The sequence below is a fragment of the Callorhinus ursinus genome, unplaced genomic scaffold, assembly GCF_003265705.2.
Source record: "Callorhinus ursinus isolate GAN/ISIS: 27379988/994484 unplaced genomic scaffold, GSC_fseal_2.0 scaffold20, whole genome shotgun sequence".
Taxonomy (NCBI): domain Eukaryota; kingdom Metazoa; phylum Chordata; class Mammalia; order Carnivora; family Otariidae; genus Callorhinus; species Callorhinus ursinus.
The window spans coordinates 32768704-32788124 of NW_027397082.1; the positions used below are offsets into that span (position 1 = coordinate 32768704).

General features: G+C 42.8%; 1 protein-coding gene and 1 long non-coding RNA gene across 5 annotated transcripts in view; both read right to left on the minus strand.

Annotated features, from left to right (window-relative positions):
• Nucleotides 1-10916, minus strand: part of MAPK8 (mitogen-activated protein kinase 8) — a 113163-nt gene extending 102247 nt beyond the window's left edge. For 3 of the 4 annotated variants that reach the window (XM_025880977.2, XM_025880978.2, XM_025880980.2), the window contains exon 1: nucleotides 10769-10916. The gene's annotated coding sequence lies outside the window, so the exon portion shown is untranslated. Of the gene's footprint in view, nucleotides 1-9268; nucleotides 9395-10768 lie in introns of those variants that run through there. The other variant, XM_073904520.1, reaches the window with a different exon arrangement.
• Nucleotides 10917-13094: 2178 nt separating this feature from the next.
• LOC141374701 (uncharacterized) lies at nucleotides 13095-15914 on the minus strand. Its single transcript, XR_012381785.1, has 4 exons — nucleotides 15791-15914; nucleotides 15149-15227; nucleotides 14504-14565; nucleotides 13095-13638 (listed from the first exon to the last, which is right to left on the minus strand). It is a non-coding gene; the product is annotated as an uncharacterized lncRNA (long non-coding RNA).
• Between the last annotated feature and the right edge of the window lie 3507 nt (nucleotides 15915-19421).

The following is a 19421-nucleotide window of genomic DNA, read 5'->3' on the forward strand; positions in this document are numbered from 1 at the left end:
CTTGGGGGGGGTGGGGGGTGGGGGTCACAAAACCAGGCCAATATCACTTTAAATTCAAGATTTCAAACCTTAAAAGAATAATCAATCAATACTTCTTGGCAAACTGCTTAAAACTTTCCACACTCCCCCCACCCCCACCCTCCCGCCGCCCATGCCCATACCAATCTCCTACTTCACTGAGAAAACAGAAACTAGGACAAAAAAAATGAATGCCAGAAAGATAAGCCTTCATCTTCCAACCACCAAACTTCCTTGCAAGGAAGAGCACACAATTTTTCTACATTCCCTCCTGTTTGATAGACAACCTCTCTCTAACAAAGGCCAATCTCTCTACCCAAGCCCTCCATTCCCTTCTCTGCGTATTCTCTTTTTCATCGCTAAACCCTACATTCTCCTTTACCCCTCACTTCTCTGTTTCACTTCATGGCTAATCTTTAAAAAGTTGTCTACATATACTGTATCTGCATTTGCTCATTTCTCATTCACTCTTTAAAAAATCTTGATTGTCTTTTAACTGACTTCAATTTGCTTTCTTTCTCTTTATTTTAATAAAACTCATCAACATCACCAACAATTTCCCACGTAATCTCTCTGTGCCTGCTTCCTCATCCATAAAACAGGAATAACAGTAAACAGAGACTACCTCATAGAACTGCTGTGTAATGTTTAAATACTTTAACAAAGGTAAAGCCTTAGAACAGTGCATGATAAATGATAAGAACCGAGTAACTGTCAGCTATTAAATTATTAGAATATTCTGGATTCTTGTTTTCCCTTGGTTTTGATTTTTTATTCCTAGCTTATTCAACAGTGTGTGAGTCCTGGAGGAGTAAACCACCTCAGATTTTTGTGGGGAGAAATGGTAAGATACAAAATAAACTATGAAATATCCATTGAACAATTAGATCTCTACTGAATTTCAGCCAAGAATCTTCACCCACAACATAGCTACCCCAAACCCAACAGTCAAATCAAACTCACTCCCTCCACTCCCTCCCCTACCTCCATGCTTTCTAGACTTGCAGATTTTTGCCAATATCATTTTTCTAAGCCTAAGTCCTTCTTGTCCACATTCATTTGCTGCTCACTTCTACATAGCTTACCTCTCTACCTTGATTATATGCTTCCAGACAGCAGACTAAGTTACATTTCTGGAAATTGCCTCTGGGTGCTAAGCACATAAAAAACAATCTATTTGTACTATCAATATCAAATAAGAGACAAAAAAGTTATTAACTCTGCATTCACTGTCAAACGATCACTAACTTGTCTATTAGACATTTTTAAAACCATAATTCAAGTTTATTTACTGCTGAAAAACTTCACATTGCTCTAATTACTCTCATAATCCCTCAATTTCAATTACTATTCATATCCTTTAAATATTCAGCAAGTATAGATATTTTGATCCTTATTTCATACATTGTGGAAGAAAACTATGTTTTAAAAATTGTTACTACCAATGCAATAAAAGAAAAACTAGGGGTGTAAAAGTTAGGAGAGGGGAGGTAAAAATCAGAGGAAGTAAAGGATATATGATTTATACTTAAAAATTAAAAATTCGGGGTGCCTGGGTGGCTCAGTTGGTTCAGCATCTGCCTTTGGCTCAGGTCATGATCCCAGGGTCCTGGGATGGAGCCCCATGTCAGGCTTCCTGCTCAGCGGGGAGCCTGCTTCTACCTCTCCTCTCCACCTGTGCTCTCTCACCATCTCTGTCTCTCTCACATAAATAAAATCTTTAAAAAAAAAAAAAGAAAAAGAAAAATTCAACTACAGAATTATTACAAACAGTAACAATTTCTAAAAGGGAGTTTACTTAATATACAAGTATTAATCAGCAAAATAAACAGCTTTCTTATATACAACTAGGTAGAAGATGAAATGGAAGAAAAAATGCCATTTCTAACAGCAAAAGAAAGAAAGAAGGAATAATACAAAACCTAAAAATGCTATTAGGAACCCAAAAAGGGACTTGAAGAAATGAAAAGATTAAGTTTTCCCATCTTCTTGGATAGAAAGAACACCAAAAAGCTGCCAATAAATACAAAAAAATCTTAAAACACAAACTGAATCTATGTGATAAAAGTTAATCAAGGTGGGACGGGTGGTGGAAAGGACACATTAACTTGAAAAGGGCATGAGAAAATTTTCTGGGTGATGGTATGTTCAGTATCTTGACCTGGGTATTGCACTATAGGCAAAATTCATTAGGCTGTAAATTTAAGGTTTGTGCATCTTACTATATGCAAATTTTACCTCCATAAAATAAGTAATTAAGTCATCCCAACAGAAATGGCAACTAGATAAATTGGATTGATCGTAAAATTTATATAAAATAAACAAGATGCGGGGTGCCTGGGTGGCTCAGTTGGTTAAGCATCTGCCTTCGGCTCAAGTCATGATCTCAGGGTCCTGTGATCAAGTCCCATGTCAGGCCACTTGCTTAGCAGGGAGTCTGTTTCTCCCTGTCCCTCTGCCCCTCCTCCCTGCTTATGCTTGAGCGTGCATGCTCTCTCTCTAATAAATTCTTTAAAAAATAAAAATAAAAAATGAAATAAACAAGATGAAAGCCAGAAGAGATTCTGGAAAAGAAATGAAAGGGAATTAGTCCTAACAGAAAACACAATATAATATGCAATAATTAAAACATGATAGTTTGGTTCCCAAGTGGGCAGACAGATCAGTGGACCAGAAATGATCCCAAATACACATGGAAATCAGTAAATTATAAAGGTAGCATTTCAAATCTGTTAAGACAAAAATGGATTATTTAATAAGTGATGTTGGGTGGGACAACTGGATGATCATATGGTGACAAAAATAGGTTGAACCTATACATCATACCTTATGCCAGAATAAATTCCAAATAAGTAAAAAAATTAAAAATACAAAAAGATAGAGATGAACAAAAAAAATCCATAAAAGTACTAGAAAAATAACATTGAGAATTCTTGTATAATCTTGAGTCAGAGAAAGACTTTCTAATGATGACATATAATTTAGAAGTCAGTAAAGATTGGTAAGCATTTTAACTACTGGGGGAAAAAATTCAGCATGATAAAACCACCATAAACAACCTAAAAAGTAAAGAGCAAATTAGGAAAAATACTTCCAAAAAATAGTATAGAGCTATTTTCCCTAATATAAAAATAAATTCTACAAATCTAAGAAGTAACAAAGTGACATAAAAATAGGCAAGGATAGAGACAGTTCACAATAGAGAAAATACAAATAGCCCTTAGAAGACAAAAGATGTTTAATGTTATTCATAACAGCAGGGCTGATGGAATGTAAGTTGGAACTATTTCTACAAATGTTATTTTGGCAATATCTATCAAATTTAGAAAGTACATACATTCTGATCTAGCAATTCCACTTCTGGATGTGTTCTATACAAGTTGTTTCAAAAAATGTATATGTAAGGAATCCATTGTACCACAGCTTTTGATAGCAGAAAACTGAAAATCACCTAAATGTACATCAAAAAGGGGGCTACTTAAATCAATGTTATACATGTATAATGGTGTTATAGACTGAATTTTTGTGTCCCCTTTGGGACTTTGGGAGGTAATTAGGACTACAAGAACTCATGAAGATGGGTCCCCCATGACGGGATTAATGTCATAAAAAGAGGAAGAGAGAGCAGACACTCCCTCTCTCCATGTGAGGACACACTGAGGTGACATTTGCAAGCCAGGATGAGCCCTCACAGGAACCAAATCTCTGAGCACCTTGATCTTGCACTTCCCAGCCTCTAGAACTGGAATGTCTATTGTTTAAGCCACCCAGTCTATGGTATTTTGCTATAGCAGCCCAAGCTGATTAAGACAAATGATACACTGTGAAGGTTTAAAAAAAAAAAAAAGAATAAGCATGGTATTTATGTCCTGATATGACTAATAGGAAACCATCCTAAGCTATATTGTTAAGTTAAAAATGAAAGGTAAAGGATACTGTCCGTAGTATGCAACAACTTAAATGAAAAAGGAGGTGAAAACAGAGGACATACATTATATATGTAAGATGTACAGTCCATCACTGGCAATTCTAAAATCTGTAAAGCTCAGAAAAAATATTTTTTTCTAAGTTTAGTACAAACCTATTTGGTGTCAAAATCTGACAATAATTTCCATAAGACTTTATAATCTTTATTGTTATTGTACTATTTATGCTTTTGATGCAGAAATATTAATGTATTTAATTACAAGACGCTACACATTCCCCTCCGACTAGGGATTTTGAATAATACAGTAGATGCACTATATTACCTTCCCATAGCACCCCCCCCCTCAAAAAACAAAACAAAATGCCTTAATTCTGATATACATCTGGATCAAGGGTTTTGGACAAGGAATTATATATCTCTACTTACCTGCACATACATAAACTATCTTTGAAGGGATGCACAGGAAACTTAACAGTGTTTCCACGTGGAGGAACTGGGTGGCTCCACAGAATGGGAAGGAAACTATACTGTACATCTTTTTAAATCTTTGAAATTCTGAATCAAAGTGAATACGTTACTTAAAACGTAAATAAAATTACTAAAACTTTTCAATTCTCAGCTATATGCTTTGGTTTTTGCTTGTTGTGACTAAAAAGTAACCCCTTCTTAAGTCACAAAGAAATCTATATAATGATGGCTTTCCTTTATTTCACTTTTGGTTTCCCCATATGGCAGCTTAGAGTCAGACAGTCATCCTCTAAGGAGCAAGTCCAGGAAGGGTGCGTATCCATCCCTATTAACAGCTTCTAGCTGATGTTTTGATGCTTCATGCCAAGCAAAGAAGGTTTTTCTTTTCTAGTGACCCCAAAAATATGGTGGGGCTTGGGCCCCTCAGCAACAGGAATTAGTGAAGCCCATACTTCTCAATATTAGAAAAACTTAAGAAAAGCTCCTAGCATAAATCTAGCTGTAAGTCTTCAGAGCTTCAAAACAGAAGAGTTTGAGGACTCTGATTAGTATTTGAGTAGCATCTTTTCTATCTGCTTTTCATATACTTCTTTTAATACCTTATTGTGTTCCAAAATCGTTTTGAGGTTATAATATTTATCTTTTCTTATGATTTAGATTTTGACTTATCTGTACCACACTCTCAACTTTAATCAGAAATTAGGAAAGAAGACATCTTGCTTTTTGTGGTTTATCTAGTGAGTATACTTTAAAAAGGCAAAGTGAGAGATGTATGGTTTGGAAGTCCCCAAATGCCCCAACATCCAACACTCAGGCATCCCAATGAAATGCCTATCAATATCTGGTTCCTTGCATTAGGACATAAATGCACTGATGTTTGTCCTTATTTCCCATCGGGTTATACTCATGGAAAGTAGAGACTAATTTCTACTTCCTGTTGCCCCCACATCACTTAATACCTGGACTGGTATAGATGGCTTCTCAATGAATACTGCCTATGTAAAACCAGTATCATTTCATAGTTGCTGTCCTCAAGAAGGAGTGATGTACCAATATAACCACAGAAACACTACACAGAAAACTTAGAAAAACACAGGAAAAATATTTCCAGATGTTACTGATAAATAACTTCCCTCATTTTTCTGGAGACCTCTAGAAAATGCTTAATGAACTGTTGTGGTTACCCAGTCTCTGACAAATTTGCAATCTTGACAGAGTCAAAAATTCCAGTAAGCCTAAAGATGCAACAGAATTCCATTTTCTTCAAATACAGAAACAGGATACAGCTATTCCCAGCTCCTAGATTACCATTCTTTTTAGAAATCTGTCCAAATCAACCTAGGAAAGCTTAGACAACTCTCTGCAGTGGGAAAAGTAAACACAGCAAAATACCTTGGTATCAGAGAATGTGGCAAATGATTTTCCTTTAATATGTGCTTTTGGAATGTTTCCAAATTTAAAAGCAGAGAGGATAACTGGTCCAAATGTTAAATCATTTCAGTCAATTCAGATTAGATGAGACAACCCAATTTTAAATAAACCCCCAAAGATGCAGAGGGGAACCAACTGGCAGAAATTTTCTGGAGAATTCAGATGTATACATGAAATTAGTTTTTAATTTACTTGGCATTTTGCATTTGTTCCAAGTTAAAAATAATAAGTGATAATAATAGCTAAAATTTCCTGAATACTTACATCTAGAGTTCTATGTACTGTATTAGAGCCAAGCACTTTATATGCAATGCCTTACTTAAACCTTATAGCCCTATGAGATTATGTGCTATTATTATTCTCACTTGACAAATAATAAAACAGGCCCAAAGATGTTATATAATCTGAACTAACCTGGCCATATAGTGAGTTAGATTTGGATCATGAATTTGAACTCAGAGCTACCTTAAAACTCATGTTAACAAGGACTGTTAAGTTTGGGCTCCTTAATCTCCTAAAGAACTGGCAGATTTTAACCAAACCTGACATACTACCAAAGGATAACAGGCAAACATATATTTGTACTTTATTAGCTATATTTCTGATAAAACCCACCACCCTGAAAAAGAATGGCAGCTAATAAGTTTTCTAAAAGATCTTATTCACATACATACTCACATGTAATTTAAAAAACGGATTTCAGTGAAATTTAGCCTGCCCAGATATTTGGGGCAGGCTTTTGTTTAGATTTTTATAAATCTTATAAAAGAATATAAATTCACTGTTTGGATATGCCTTTATTCCCATCCCTGATCATAAGCTTCTTAAGGCAAATATTCATTTGCACATCTTCCACTAACTCTCTGAGAGTAAGGAGTCTCATTAGTAAGCATGGTGCTGTGGAATGAATAAAATCTATCATTCAAAAAACTCAAGCTTACAGTGAAATTTTTATGTTTTGTAAGAATGGATTACAGAAAATATGTGACTTAAATTTTTCTGCTTCTGAAAATTACAAAAGTCTGTTACATTGCTGTTCTTGACACAGGATTCTGATTATCACCCAAAGACTCTTTTTGTCCCAGTATGTTTCCTGAAGAAAAACCTATCTGAGGAACAACATTTCTATAAAAAAAGAGTTCCAACAGCCTCAGTTTACAGTTCTAAATCCAAAAAGGTTAAGCAACTTTTCTACGGCTCAGGAACTTGTTGATGACAAAGTCTAGAAGACAGAACTGAGAAGTGAACCTAAGTCTGATTCCCTACCAGTCTAGTTTCACCTATCGCCCCGAATGATAGGACAGCTCTTATTTCACTACTCCTGTCTCCTTTTAGGTAGTAAAGTCTGGTGACTCAAAACTCATTTCTGAAATCAAAGTTCAAGTTAATCTGCATTAAAGTAAGAAAACTAATTTTCTAAATGTTCATGTAAAGAGCTCATGACTAAGACAATAAGCATCACAGCTCTGAAATAGGCAGATGATTCATATCTAGAACTATGCGGCTATAATGACTTCCTTGCACTACATGAATCAGAAAGGCTACTACCCATACCACTGATTTGACCAGAGACCTCTAGAGAGCTGGCATCTTAATGTCAGACATTATTTTATACTTCTACTTGTGCAACACAACATCTGAACTATCTAGATGATTCGAATGTGTCCAAACTTAATTCATAGACAAAACAGACTAACATGAATCAGACTTCTATTCAACCACTTCGACTGTCGCTAGGATTGTTTGTGACTGGTCACTTAAATTATTTCAAGTTGTTTCACTGAGCACTGAGTATCTTTACAAGGTCATTTCCATAACTTTAGGCACTAAGTTAAGATTCTAACCTCATTAATTTGGGTAGAATTTATTCTTAAACTAATTTCCTTTCCAAGTGGCCTTTCTCCCAGGATCTAAAGGAGTGTAAGGATATAGTTTCCTACTCTGCCAGGACACAAAGACAATCCCTTTCAAACTAATTAATGGAATATACTCACCAAAAGAATCAGTGTTATCTCTTCCTTTAAACATAGGGCATAACTGCTAATGGGTACAGAGTTTTTCTTGGGGTGACGAAAATGTTCTAGAATTAGATAGTAGTGATCAATGTAGAACTTTGTGAATATATTAGAAACCACTGATGCACACTCTAAAAGGGTAAATTTTATTGTATGTGAATGATATCTCCATAAAGCTGTTATTTATTAAAGAAACAAAAGAAATTTGAAAACAAAACAAAAAAACTGGTTTAACATGTAGCCTGACAGTGAGCTACTGCCAAAGGATTTCTACCAGTAACCCTTCCTGATATGTGACATACTGTAACTAGGCAAAGCAATAAAAGTTTGGTATCTCAAGATTTTCATTCCTTATCTTAGTAAAGTATCACTTCCTTTTTACTTTTACTCTACATCCGGCAATAAACTCACCTAAAATTCTCTCATATCCAAAACAAATGCTATGTATTAAGTAGTGAGTGGAAAAAAGATATAACTTGGATAAGTAAGTATTATTTGGAGTTTTAGGCCCATATGCTTCACCAATAGAATTTTTAAGATTTTATTTTTTTATTTGAGAGAGAGAGAATGAGAGATAGAGAGCACGAGAGGGAAGAGGGTCAGAGGGAGAAGCAGACTCCCCGCTGAGCAGGGAGCCCGATGTGGGACTGGATCCCGGGACTCCAGGATCATGACCTGAGCTGAAGGCAGTCGCTTAACCAACTGAGCCACCCAGGCGCCCTCACCAATAGAATTTTAAATTGTTAGGCCCAAATGCTTCACCAAGGTAGAACTTTAAATTAAACATTTCTAAAAATGCAATTAGAAATTAAACATCTCTAATAAAACTTTTATGTAGCTTATTTCCCATAGTCTAGCTTTTCTGCTTATAGGCATCATCAGAAACTTCTCAAGCAATATTTGCAAAAAACCAATCATTTTAGACCCCTATTGTATTATCACTATGTGTGTGATACGCATACTAAAAAAAGACATTTTAGACAAGGTTTTGTTGTAGGATAACGAATTAGAAGTGATAGGAAAAAAAAACTGATACTAAAATATTCAGGGGCGCCTGAGTGGCTCAGTCGGTTAAGTGTCTGCCTTGCCCTCAGGTCATGATCCCAGGAGCCCCACATCGGTTCCCTGTTCAGTGGAGAGCCTGCTTCTCCCTCTCCCCTCCACAGCCCCCCAACCCCGCGCCGCTTGTGCTCTCTCTCTCAAATAAATCTTTAAAAATAAATAAATAAATAAAATATTCAAAAGCCCCTACTGTGGTGACAGATAATACGTATGAACCAATCATTTAGCCATCTGAAAGTGACAGCTTGCAAGAGGCTTACAAAACTTTACAGAGAACAGTAAAGACTGGATTTTAAACATTATTCATTGTAAAGAGTTTTTCACCAATCTCTTATTGAACACTTACTGTATTTCAGGCTAGGTGTTGGAGACAGATGCAAGACAGACCTGTCCTCAACCAAGTCCCATTTTGATTCCTTGCTTTTGTCAGGCACAGCACTAAATATGTTCACGTACGGCATATGACCTCCTAGTGTTTAACCCACAGCAGGGAAATCGAGATAAACATTACCAATGACTGTAAGACTGTAAGGCTGTTAAAACTGAAAAGTTAAATTTGTAAATAAAAAAGCCATTGTACATTTAGACCAATCTCCTAACTCTACTTCCCAATACAACACTGTAAGTTCCAGATGGTACTAAAACAAAAACAAAACAGTAAAATGACCCAGAGTATAACTATACCTTTTCTTAACACACACCACTTACATAATTGTCTCATTTAAAGGGACATCTATTTTATTTCCATCAAAGCATCCTCTTCCATTAAAAGATATTTCTCTTTACCTTCAAACTCTCCATCTGAGTACAGTACTGAACAGTTGCTGAGTGAATGAATGAAATAAACAGATGTTCTAATTGCCAAAAAGATAACTTGCTGGATGCTTATCTCAAAACACAATGGACTGACAGACCAAAATTCTATTGAAAAGACTACGGAATTTCAGAGGTAAAAACAGTAACCACTGAACATTGATACCATGCAGTCAACATGCTATTAAGTTCACAGTAAACATCTGATGCGAACTCTCAGAAATTAAAAAAAGGAAAGTGTTCACCACAATACTCTAAAATGGACTTGGTTCCACCACGTAAGGATTGGGAACACAAGTGCAAGACAAAGAGAGGAGAGGGTGGGGTAAAAAAGTCAAAAGGTCATCACCGAGTGACCCTCAAGAGAAAAGCCCGCTGGCCACTGAAGCTCGCTCACAGCTTGATGGATACCTTCCGCGCAAGTCGAGGGCCCGGGCTCCCCCTCGCCGCTCAGAGCCGAAGGCCACCCCAGCCTTTTTCGGCGCCGCTGCTTGCGTCTGCCCAGAACCTTAGCACAAAGAAACCACCGAGAAACAAAACACGGACCCTGTGGGCGCCAGTTAGGCGTCGGGACCCGGCGACCGGAGGAGCGCTCTCGGCTCCCCATCGCCGGGAGAGGCAGCCAGGGCGCGGCGGGCCGCCCAGGCGCCTCCGTCCGGACCTTCCCCGAAGTGTTTCAGAACTTGCCACCCACCCCCCGCTCCATTTTCCCCTCCCGACGCGGACGCGGGACCCGCGCGAGGAGAGCGCGCGAGGACGGACGGGTGGAGCTGGGGCGGGCCGGGGGCTGACGGCCGGGGCGCACCGAGGTTCCCGCAGCCCCACGCCCCCTGGCCGGCCCCCGCCTCCCCGGCCGCTATTGTTCCAGCGCCGCCCCCGCCCGCCGCGCGCCCCCCGCCGCCGCGCGCTCCCGCCCCCACTCCCGGGAGGGGGTCACGGCTGAGAAGAAGGCGGCGGCGGTGGCGGCGGCACAATAACATAAACACGGCGGGGCCGCCGGCCACCCCGGCCCTGCGGCACCCGCCGCACTCACCCGGCAACGCAGCGAACGGCGACAGGAAAGCCCGCCGGCGGGACTGGCGCCGTCCGGGCGATCGCCACGGCCGTTACCCAGGGCTGCTCGCGGCTCCGCACTCCTGGCCGCGTCGTCCGGCCTCGGCCGCTCCGCTGAGTAACAGGGACGCGGGCCGTCACCGCGCACGCCCGCCCACGTCATCGCGCAGGGCCCCGCCCCCGCGCCTCGGAAACGGTCCGCGGGGCGGGGCAGCCCCGGGGCCCGGATTGCGGGGGCGGGGCCGGCAGTCCGGGGGCGGGGCTACTCTAGGGGCAGAGAGGACTTGCGGAGGTCTCCTGGAGGCGGAGCTGCGGGGAGGGCTTCTGAGAGCCAAGTGTGAGGGGCGTGTCGGGAAGCCGGTGGGGGCGGGGCCCTGCTCCTGGCACGTGGCGGCGTGTGGCCAGAACTCCCAGCTTCTGGCCGGGGGCGTTCCACTAGTGGGAGCCAAAGCCTCAGGGGCTCCTCGCCTCAGCGTTTGAAAAGTGAGGGAGCAGGCACCCCGGTCTGAGCACACACCCGACAAAATGCTCCTTACTTTGACCGACAACACGTTACGTTCTGAGGACACCTGTCCAGAGCCCAGCAACCTACAGTTAATTGTTCTTTTCAGCCACCTGGAAAAAGCTGCCTCCTGTTTTCCCAAAATCCACCGTGCCAGATTCAGTGTATTACCTTATTTATCTCTGAGCCCCACAAAGCGTGTGTTTGTTAGTTATAACAGTGACAAATTGGCAAGCCCTTACATACCCAACAATGGATGTCTAAATTGCATACATCCATGCAATAGAACATATCTTAGCAATTTTTTTTTAATTTTTTATTGTTATGTTAATCACCATATATTACATCATTAGTTTTTGATGCAGTGTTCCATGATTCATTGTTTGTTCATAACACCCAGTGCACCATGCAAAACGTGCCCTCCTCAATACCCATCACCAGGCTAACCCATCCCCCCACCCCCCTACCCTCTAGAACCCTCAGTTTGTTTTTCAGAGTCCATCATCTCTCATGGTTCGTCTCCCCCTCTGACATACTCCCCTTTTCTTCCTCTCCTGTTATCTTCTTCTTTTCCTTTTTTCTTAAAATATGTTGCGTTATTTGTTTCAGAAGTACAGATCTGTGATTCAACAGTCTTACACGATTCACAGCGCTCACCGTAGCACATACCCTCCCCAATGTCTATCACCCAGCCATCCCATCCCTCCCACCCCCAACCACTCCAGTAACACTCAGTTTGTTTCCTGAGATTAAGAATTCCTCATATCAGTGAGGTCATGTGATACATGTCTTTCTCTGATTGACTTATTTCACTCAGCATAACACCCTCCAGTTCCATCCACGTCGTTGCAAATGGCAAGATCTCATTCCTTTAGATGGCTGCATAATATTCCATTGTGTATATATACCACATCTTCTTTATCGATTCATCTGTCGATGGACATCTTGGCTCTTTCCACAGTTTGGCTCTTGTGGACATTGCTGCTATAAACACTGGGGTGCACGTACCCCTTCGGATCCCTACATTTGTATCTTTGGGGTAAATAACAGGGAGTGCTTCTAAGTTTGCATTAGCCTACCAGGGTCAGCTTCCAATTATCTCTATCTGCAGAGGATATCCTGCATGTTTATATATGTATATGTTCAACTGTGTGACTTCAGAGAGCATTTCACTGCTTGTGATTGAATGTCATCATCTCTGATATTCTGCAAATTCAGAATGCTTTTTGTATCCAGATGTGGCTCTGGGCCTCCTTCCTTCTCCTGGTTTTTGTTCTTTGTTAACCTATTCGGGGCTAACTTAGAAAATGAGGAAGAGCTAAGGAATTCAGGCTTTTTGACTTTTGTCCCAGGAGAGTTGTCTTGGGGACATCTGGTTCTTGGCTCTCTCTGAGGCTAGGATGGGGGAAGAAAAGGAGGAGAGGCTATAGGCCCCTTAAATCCAGTCTCTGCTGGAGCCCTGAGGGGTAGATAGGAAAAGGTCACCCTCTGTCCAGAGTACCTCTTCCCTTGTCATTCTCCCTAGACCACACACATACACTAGACTGCGTTAGAGCTGGGCCTTTGGCTAATGTGTGAGGTGGATCTCACGAAGCTGTTCAAGGGTATAGAAACCAAAAGTTGAGACTTTATCTTACTTCCTAGTTCCCTGATTTCAATTCAGGGGTGGGGAATCAGGGAGAGGGAATTTACTGACTAAGGTCTGTGGAAAGGGCACCCCAAGACAGGGCTCGATCCCAAACCCCTAAGATCATGACCTGAGCCCAAATCAAGAGTCCGACGCTCAACCAACCAAGCCACCCAGGCAGCCCCCGGTCTGGTTTTCTAACCATGCCCCTGGTCACGTCTACTTCCTCCGTAAGAGGAAGAGGTTTAGCCCTGGTCAGTCACCCCTGCCTCTGGGATGTTCTTTAAGGCTCTTTGAAGGTAGATCCTGTTGGCTCCAGAGGGGGGAGTTTAGGCCCTGGCTGTGTGAGAGGAAAGATGAGTGTTCATCTGGCAAACTGATATCTGCAACTTTGAGAACTATGGCTTATTTCCTCAGGAGTAAAACAGGACCAAAAATGAACAGAGCTCCTCAGCCACAACTCAAACAAAACACAGTGGAGATAGAAATGGTCAGTTCTCTGATTTGAACTTACAAAAGTCTCCCCCTTCACTTGGGCTTCCCTTTTCCCTTCACCACCATATGAGCACATGGTTTCCAGGTGCACACAAGAGACAACCCAGCTATTCAAACCTATAGATCAAGTATACACACATGTTCTCAGAGAAAAAATGGTGAGCATTTATTCCTCCAAGATACTGGTTCTCAAATTGTGGTCTCCAGCCAGCAACATCAGCGTCACCTGGAGGTTTGTTGGAAATGCAGATTCTCAGACTTAAGCTGAATTAGAAGCCTTAAGGGAGGGCCCATCTGTGTTTTGTTTCTTTTTTTAATAAGATTTTATTTATTTATTTGACAGAGAGAGACACAGTGAGAGAGGGAACACAAGCAGGGAGAGTGGGAGAGGGAGAAGCAGGCTTCCCGTGGAGCAGGGAGCCCGATGCGGGGCTCGATCCCAGGACCCCGGACCAGTGACCTGTGCCGAAGGCAGACGCTTAATGACTGAGCCACCCAGGCACCCCCATCTGTGTTTTAATGAGCCTTCCAAGTGTTTCTGGTGCCCACCCAAGTTTGAGAAGCTCGGCTCTAGGATACTAGCTCTCAAGTCAGCCAGCTCGTTCAAATCAGCTTGGGAATTTTTAAAACTACCCATGCCTAGACTCCACTTCTGGAGAATCTTTTTCAGAGATCTACCAGGCTTTTGTAGTTTTTCAAAACCCCTCAGGTAATTTTGATGTAAGCCAAGATTGAGAGCCAGTGCTTTAATTCAACATATTTTCTGTTCTTTAAAATCTCAGAGCAGGGGTGCCTGCGTGGCTCGGTCAGTTGGATCTCTGCCTTCGTCTCGGGTCATCGTCCCAGGGTCCTGGGTCCAGGGTCCCTGCTCAGTGGGGAGCCTGTCTCTCCCTCTGCCTCTGCTCCCCCTGCCTGTGCTCTCTGTCAAATAAATAAATAAAAATCTTAAAAAAAAACAAAGTCTTAGAGCAAACCTGACAGGACAACCTGCCCTCTACTAGCTTTTGTGTTTCAATTTCTCTCTTAATCCTTACTTTCATTATTGGCTTTTTTCTAATGTTCTGCCCCCACTTCCCACAACTTAGATGTACCTCTGCTATATTTTCCTCTTTCCAACCACATCCAGATATTGAAGGTATTCAGTACTTATTCCCTGGAGAAAAAGAGAAAAGGAACTGAATGGGAGGGAAAGAAGACATTGTTGAAGTCTTGTAACTGACAACAAGCTTGTTGTTATTTTAAATAAGCATATATTTAGGAAGAAGGCTTTCCACCAGACCGCTCAGCGAGGACTCTCTGCCTCATTTAAATTATTTAGCTTGGATTTCTTCCAGGGCGGTGGAATTTTGCCATTTGTAACTCTTATATTGCATAAAATTTGTCCAGGCCCCATGGTGGAGAGAAGGCAGCACCTTATTACTGGCCTTGTGCCCTTGGCATCCTCAGGGAGGACCCATCTCCCCCTCCCCCTCCCCCTCCATGGTCCTTCCCTCACCTTTCAGATAGAAAACTGGAACTCAATCTAGACTGGCATTCCATAAACGACCGTTTGTCAGAGAGACCCTGTGAATTCCCACTCCTTATCAGTTGGAACTTAAAGGCTCTCTGTGGTGTTACTGGGTAGCAGAGATTCTAGCATCCCTGGAGGGTTAAGAGTCATTGCCCCCAAGCGGCAGAATTTTGAGCCCCTCAGAAAGCAAACGTGATGCTAAGAGAGGGGTTACCTTGCTACTGACCGGACAGGATTTGTCTCATTTCCCTGACTCCAGAGGTGATCTGAGGCCCTCCCATCGTCCTGAGAAGGTGTTCTTGCTTCTAGAGAGCAGAGGTTAAAAGACAATCTGATACAGGAATTTCAACACCCCTTTATCCTGTTCCTGAAGCAGATTTCCATACAAGGCAGCTTTGTTTCTGAGGGTAGGTTTCAGTGCCCCTCGTGTCAAAACCAGCAGGAATAATTTCTCAGCTGCAGGTTGGCATAGCTGTTTCAGGCTGGCCAGCTCAGAGCTTGCCGTGGGACTAAGAAGGCAGAGGAGAGGAGAGGTTCTATACTTGGGAAAAGGCAGGGGGAGGGGCTGTAACCCTTCAAGGTATGACGTTTGAAATGAAGGACTACTATATAGAGGAGAAAGAGAGCATTTCTTCCTAAATCCAAGGCAGTCTACACTCCAACTAATGCCTGAGGGATAAGCAATCCAGGGTAAATAGAGGAAAAATTTATTTCTGGGGGCGCTAAGTCATGATGACTGGGTAAGGTCTCAAACCCAGACCCCAGCTTACTTCTCCCCCCAACCCCACCCCACAGTATTCTATTTCCTTGTAGAGTCAAGGTGCTGCTGGTAACTGTCAGCCTATGCCGAGCAGAGAGCAGGACTTACCTTGGAATCAGCAGGAAAAATGAGGATGTCACTAATATCTTCTTCTCAAAGGTATGGTCATCCATGTGGTTCTGTCTACCTCCAAGCAATCAAGTAAGGTCTACCAAGGGAAGGAGTGTCTGTGTAGAGACAGGGACCATGCTGTTTGGATTACCTTATGAGGGCACGTACCCATGTACTTAGAGAAGATGAAATCACATGAAAGGACATCAGATTCAAATACTTGGCTCAGTCTGCCCTCACAGCAGGTTGGGACATCAGGAGGCAGAATTTCCCCACTGTTTCAGAGGTCAACAGCCCCAGGAGGGAGATCAGACAGGGCTGAAAGGCAAGCCAAAGAGAAAACCAAATACAGAGAACTGGCCCCAGGGGCAAGATAGTAATCATAAAACAAAACAAAACTATGCAGACACACAGAAATGAAATCCCCCCAAAAAGGCTAGCCAAAGCACTAGATTTCCTCCTACTCCAGAAAGTCCTACAGCTTATAGATCAGAGAGAAGATACTTGAGAATGCTGAGTAAATCATAAAATCAAGGAGTTTTGAGTGGTACTCAGTAGGGATTGAAAGCCAGGGATTCAAAATTATATAACTGTAGACACATTTCTCTAGAACTGTAGTCAACCTGGGTGGAGAAAGAGTGACAGCACTTGAAGGGGCATATCCAGCAGGTGGCGGGGGGTTCCTGGGCTTGTTGAATGGAAAGAGGAAGGGCAAGGAGGTCCAAATAAGGGCCCCAGGATCCAGGCTGAGCAGGGGGAAGAGTGAGGCCAGTGAGGACACATAGATTGGGGCCAAACTCACACAGGGAGCAAGTGGCTTCTGTTCTACTTTAGGACCGAGGCTGGTTGTCAATGCACATAAGGGAGTTCAAGAGGGAAGTAGATAGGACTTGGATGAGATACTGCAGTTTAAGTTTTCAACATGGAGCATCCCCTAGGTATGTTTATAACTGTGAATGGTTGGTCTGAAGCAGAAGTACAGATCTTGCAAACTGAGTAATAGAGAAACTGTGAGCCTTTTTTGTCTGGCAGGTAGTTTGACCAGATGTCCCAGCTTGTCAAGGATGGGCCCACATTGGATCTGTTGCCCCAGTGTAATGATTAATAGTGTTCTCCAGGCTTTCAAAGGTACCCAGGTTTGAATGATTACATTTACCAGCAGTAGCAGTAACAGAAACCTGCAGCAGCGGCCACAGCCCAGGACAGGGGAGGGGAGCTGTGTGAGGACAGTGCTGGAGCTCAGCAGGAGGTATCTTCCCATTGGTCTCCAGAGACCCTCCCTTGGGCATCTCCACAAATATGAACTCTTTGGCCTGAACTCAAGGACAGAAGCTATCCACACTCCAGCTTCTAATGTCATGGTTCTGGGTAGAGGACTTTCATGCTAACTACTCAGCTTTGGGGTTAGCTAACCCTTCTCTTCTCCAGGCTTGTCACAGGGTCAAGAGATGGATAAAGAGTGAGAAAGGTATCCTAGGAAAGTGGAGTGAGAGATAATTTGGGTGAGTGGCCCACCCAGTCACTTCCATTTTCCCCTTGATGGACTGAATTAGTCTCCAGCAGCTAGACACGGTCGGTTTTCCACACCTGTCCAAGGTGTCTAGGAGGTACTGCTTTCCTTTCTTCCAGGCTGGGGATCCTTCGGATCTTAGGAGCACGGATCAGAAAGGGAACACTGGAATAAAGTCAGCAGGTCTGTGGAGGTATACTACCTCTGTCCACATCTGAGAAAGGTTTTTGCCCCGGTTTGGGCATGTTGGTACCAATGACGCATACCTTAATTGTCCTGGAACCACTGACACTGTGCCCTTGGATCTTGACATTGTGCTGGGAGAAGATGATCTGGCAGAGGCCAAAGTTCCCCTTGGAGGTGAGTTGAAGTCCAGAATTTCATATTGTCCTCATATGACTCTGTGAGAAGTAATATTAAGACTGTTGTTCAGATGAGGAAATCAGTTTAGAGAGGCGAGGTCATTTGCCTAATGTCGCCAAGGTCCTCACCAGCAGCATCTGGAGTTGAAACTCAGGGCTGGCTCTAGTCACTGCCACTGCTGCCTCCCAAGGAATGTGTTGTTTTCTCTTTAATTTCTAAGAAATGGTCACCTTAATTAGGCAGGGTTGCTTATCCGGTGATCCTCGAAGTCATCCTGACAAAGAACCATGGCTTTTCCTGTCCAGGAGATTGGCTGTGGTTCCAGGGGTGGCCAGCAGGTGTCGCAGTCACTGGTCAGTTGCAGTGTGCTGAGTCCGCATTGTTGGACAGGGGACTGCCCTGTCATTGTTCTTCGAAAGCCTTTCTTCTCAGCAACTTGACAAGAGCAAAGAAAAACATCCCGGACAATGCACACCACTCCTTCTTTCTTTATGAACTCCTGCCAACGTTTGGATGAACGCTTCAGTCCATGGGAAGAAATCATACTGACATTGAGCGCAAGACCCAAGAGAATATAAAGAATTCCTAGGTTTCTAAAAGAAATGCTTTATTTAAAAGTATTTTTTTGGGGCGCCTGGGTGGCTCAGTTGGTTAAGCGACTGCCTTCGGCTCAGGTCATGATCCTGGAGTCCCGGGATCAAGTCCCACATCGGGCTTCCTGCTCAGCAGGGAGTCTGCTTCTCCCTCTGACCCTCTTCCCTCTCGTGCTTTCTGTCTTTCTCTCTCTAAGAAATAAATAAAATCTTTAAAAAAAATAGGAGTTTTGAAAGAAAACTAAAAAAAATAAAAGAATTTTTTTCTACAGATAATGGACTACAGAGGTAGATACGGAGGGGCAGTGTTGCAGCCCTCCCGGGTACTGAGCCGTTTATACACAGACCTCATTTACCATTCTCCTTTGCAGGCTGTGAAGTGTGCCTGCCACGGGGTGGATTCCAGTGAATGATGATGACTAACTCGGGGTTGATTTCAGTAAAATGATGATGATTAAATTGTATCTGTGTCTGTTCTCATTTAATTCTCACAATCATTCCATTTAACAGAGAGGTAAAGTAATTCCTCCAAATTCCCATGGCCATCGAGTGGTGGGATTGATGAATGAGTGAGCGATGGAAGGATGGGAAAGCTTCAGGCCAGGCCTCTGGAGCTGGGGGCTGCTGCGGGAAGACCTGGAGAGGCTGACGTCTCTTCCCCAGACCGGCGGACTGCTGAGGGTGTGGGAAGGAGCATCGGGCCGGGTGTGTAGCTGTGACTATGACTGAGAGTGGGGGCAGCAGGGCAAAGCTGTAAAGCACTACCTTCTCGTCTCTGGGGGTCCGACAGCAGCACTTCCATCATGAGTGAGTGGGAGCCAAAGCCAGTGTGGGCCATTTATGGATGAAGCCTGTCTCATTCATCAAGGAAAACATTTGGGCAAAAAGTGGTGGGAACGTAGTGTGCCTGGCCCCTTTATTACCAAGCAAATCCAAGGAGTCTACTGCTGCCTGTGATGCGGAAGGAGCAATGAAAAAGGATCTGCCCCGGCCAAGCTCATCTTCTCAGTGGTAGACACACCATCAAAGAATGGGCCCCTTTCCTGAATCTTGTGCTTCCTTTTTCTGTTGGGCATAGAAGAGGTTATTTGTCTTTTCCTAGCACCTTGCCAGAAGCCAGAATACGTTGCCATGAGAAGAAAGGAACACAGGAGCTTGGTGT